The following is a 4,022-nucleotide window of genomic DNA, read 5'->3' on the forward strand; positions in this document are numbered from 1 at the left end:
GTGGTGTATAGTAAAAATTTGATTGTATACAGTATTATACCACCTGCATTGTCACAGAGAGGTATTTCCTTTGGATTTTCAACCATAGCACTTAAATTTTTACTTTTCCTTTTTCCATGAAAGCTGGCTCTATAATTCATATATTTGTCGGTTAATTAAATGGACATGCATTAAAATTAATCTAGGATAATTACTCCTCCCAACTCCTACACAAAGGAACAATGTCACTACATGCAACAGAAATGGAACCAATTAAAGCAGTGTAATTTACTTCAGGTTTAACTTGCCATTATCTAATTGTACTTTCACCAGAGGATGTATAAAATATTTTAAAGGAAGTTTACATAGACCACATTTAGAAGCTTGTAAAGAAAGTTTGTTATATGTATTACACATACTTTATTATTAAAACATGTCAAGTTAAATAGAAATTCTTCATAGATTATGAAATCATAATGTCCACTTTTGCCTTGGACTTCAAATATATTTATGTTTGGATAAACTGTAAGATAAAAATGACTTTTCTGATGTGACAAATTGAATAACTTCTTTCTTCCAACAGCAGAATTATGTTGTTTCACCTTTCCTCACTGATCTATTCTGATGTAACTGGACCACCTCTCACCTTTGCTAGCTGGATTAAACTACAGATAATCACGCTAGACAGGTACCCAAGTACACAATAACAAAATTCATAAAGCTTGCAATCGTAGGTTAATCAAGAGATGAAGAGAACCAGAATGTGACATCACCACTTAAAAATTTGTAAACTTAAGTCTCAGCAAATAGCACTTAGAGTAGGGACTGAAGTTTCTGGAAAAAATATTGCTGTTTCCTCTCTCACAGTAAAATCACATTATTGTACATCCCTGCATTAGAAAGAGGGATTCAATGGCTCAGATTACCCCTTCACCTTTTCATTGCGTGAATTTTTCTTTGCTTTCACTATTGACATTTTCATGGGTAAACAAAAATAAGCTAAGTATTGAATATACACCAAATGGGTGCCAAGTTATCTTCCTTGTAAAATCTGTTGGTAGTAGGTACAAAAGTGCTATTCATTAACAAACTTTCTTTACATTGAGATATTTTATGTTTGTTTACATCACTTGTTTTCTTCCTTTGCTAGGCTTTATTAGATTTTATAATTTAGTGGTGACAAAGGTACTTCCTAGAGTAATTTAGATATCTTTTCAGTGTGCTTTTAATTCTTCAGACAGGACAGAAAAGACTTTGTGAGCCAGTAGAAAATTTGGCATTTTGGAAATACTAGGTTCCGAGCCTTTTCTGGGAATCAGGCTCACCTCTCCTGACTATTTCCAGTGTTCTTCCAGAACTCACATGCCCTTGTTTTTTTTTTTTTCAGGTGTTGTTCTTTTTATCTTTATGTATGTTTAAATTAACTTGTATCACAGCTGTGTTAAGGGTACTTCCACTCTGCTTCTGTCACTACCCGCAGTGTTCATGGGACCATATGTGGTAACAGGTTTTTTGTTTGTCTGTTTGTTTTTATTGAATCACCATGAGATACAGTTACAAAACTTTCACTTTGGGAGTTTCAATCATACAATGATTGAACACCCATCCCTCCACCAGTGCACATTCTCCACCACCAATATCCCCAGTATACCCCCACTTCTATGGCAGACAATTTCCAACCCTCCCTTCTATGGCAGATAATTTCCCCCATACTCTCTCTCTCTACTTTTGGGCATTATGTTTGTTTGCCATACAGATACGGAGAGAGTATCGAGTTTTGGTCCTTTATCTACTTTCCATACACATCTCCCACCCGGAACAATCCCTCTGACCATCATTGACTTAGTGATCCCTCTCTATTCCAGCTGTTTCTCTTCCAGCTCATGAGAAAGGCTTTCAACTATGGATCAATATCTTTGGCCCTTGTCTATACTGTCCTTGAGTATCATTCTCATAATGTGTTATATTTTATTTCACAAATGAGTGCATCATTCTGTGTCCATCCCTCTCTTTCATGGTCTTGATTTTCAGTCTTGGACTGGAATGACAGCACAGTGGGTAGGGTGTTTGCCTTGAAGATGGCCAACCCGGGTTTGATTCCTCTGTCCCGCTTGGAGAGCCTGGCAAACTATGGAGAGTATCCCACCTGCACAGCAGAGCCTGGCAAGCTACTTGTGGCATATTCATTATGCCAAAAGCGGTAACAACAAGTCTCACAATGGACCCCACTCGAGCAGATTGATGAACAATGAAACAACACTGCAGTGCAGATTTTCAGTCTTAGCAGCTGCATCCTATGTAGTAGAAAATGTGTCTAGTAATAAACACTAAGAGCAGAATATTATTTCTGATACAGAAACACCAATCAAAACCTGTCATTTCTTTATTTTCAAAGTATACCCATTAGACGTATAAAATCGGTGTAAAAACAACTTCTTTTACCTTTCTTCTCTGTACACTAAGTCTTTTTGGGGGGTCACACCTGGCAATATGATACAGGGGGTTACTCCCAGCTCTGCACTTAGGAATTACTCCCAGCGGTGCTTGGGGAACCATATGGGATGCTGGGAATCAAACCCGGGTTGGCCGTGTGCAAGGCAAATGCCCTACCCATTGTACTATTACTCCAGCCCCCAAGTCTTTATTCTAAATCATAGACATTTATATATTTGAATCATAAATATAGTAGTATATAATAGTATATTAGTTTCAGGGCCGTGTTCCTTTTTTTAATTTATAGGGAGCATTTTTCAGTTATGATTACCGAGGTAACATAGTTTATGGCAGTGTCTTTCAGCTTTAGTCCCCCTTACCACTACCCCAGGGTCTCTTTGCTCTGCTCCCACCCCGCACACTCACCTCAGTTTACTGTTATCTTGGTGTTTCCCCAAACACTTCACAACTGACTTAATAATCTTCACACTAATATGATAAAATTATTAACTAATTTCCAAGGTCTTATAAAGATTGGAAAATAAGAGATTTCTTTAAGACTACTATGTTTAGTTATTTATTTAAATTTATTTATTTATTTATTGCTTTTTGGGTCACACCCGGCAATGCACAGGGGTCACTCCTGGCTCTGCACCCAGGAATTACCCCTGGTGGTGCTCAGGGGACAATATAGGATGCTGGGAATCGAACCCGGGTTGACCACATGCAAGGTAAGCACCCTACCCACTGTGCTATAGCTCCAGCCCCTACTATGTTTGTTTTTAAATGAATTTCAAAAGTAACTCATTTCCTTGACCAAGTTTCCAAAAACTTGGAAGTTGGTCATGGTTAGCATGGTATTTTTTCAACAAATTCTCCTGTAATAAATAAATAGTTTTATTAGAATAAAGTTCTGAAGCTATATGTATCCTTTGGAACACAAAGCCAATCATACTTAAAATTAGTAAAGCTATATATACAACTGGTGTTGTATGAAAGGAGAGAAGATTAGTACTCCCCTGGACAAGGATATATACAACAAAATCTGTGTATTATCTGCTAGGGGTTGTAGTAAAAATTCCTTGTGACTCTGTGTTAAATGATGACTACTTAGAGCATAAACTGTGAATTGCAAATAGTTTCATAAATTAAACTTAAGAAAATAGTAACCTGTTCTTATTAAAAGACAATATCAACATGTAAAAATAGCATTCACAGGCAGAAAGAAAATATATAGGATACACAAAGTGATAAGAAAGCTTAGAACTCAGTAATGAGACAACTCTCAATAAATAACATGGCACTTTTACTAATGAAAATATATGGGAGAAAAATAACAAAGAGAAAAGCATTCTCAACATAATAAGTCACTAAGGGAAATAATTTAAGACCATACTGAGATTTTACTGCACTACCTAATAAAACACTCAAACAACAAAAAGAGAATTAAAAATTTAGTGAGGAAATGGAACAAAGGAAACTCACACTTTACTCATCAGGTTGAAAAATTTAACAGAACTCCAATTAAAAATGTTGGCTTATGGATGGAGATGTGATCCTGTTGGCCGCATGTGTGTGGCCTCACTGTAGTTGCACGAGCATGATTCCAG

The 4,022-nt window shown here is 36.6% G+C and overlaps 1 pseudogene; it reads left to right on the plus strand.

Annotated features, from left to right (window-relative positions):
- The first annotated feature begins 3,397 nt into the window (after positions 1-3,397).
- Positions 3,398-3,468, plus strand: LOC129403101 (U6atac minor spliceosomal RNA; annotated as a pseudogene).
- The last annotated feature ends 554 nt before the right edge of the window (positions 3,469-4,022 follow it).

This window comes from Sorex araneus, chromosome 2 (assembly GCF_027595985.1).
Source record: "Sorex araneus isolate mSorAra2 chromosome 2, mSorAra2.pri, whole genome shotgun sequence".
NCBI classification, from domain to species: domain Eukaryota; kingdom Metazoa; phylum Chordata; class Mammalia; order Eulipotyphla; family Soricidae; genus Sorex; species Sorex araneus.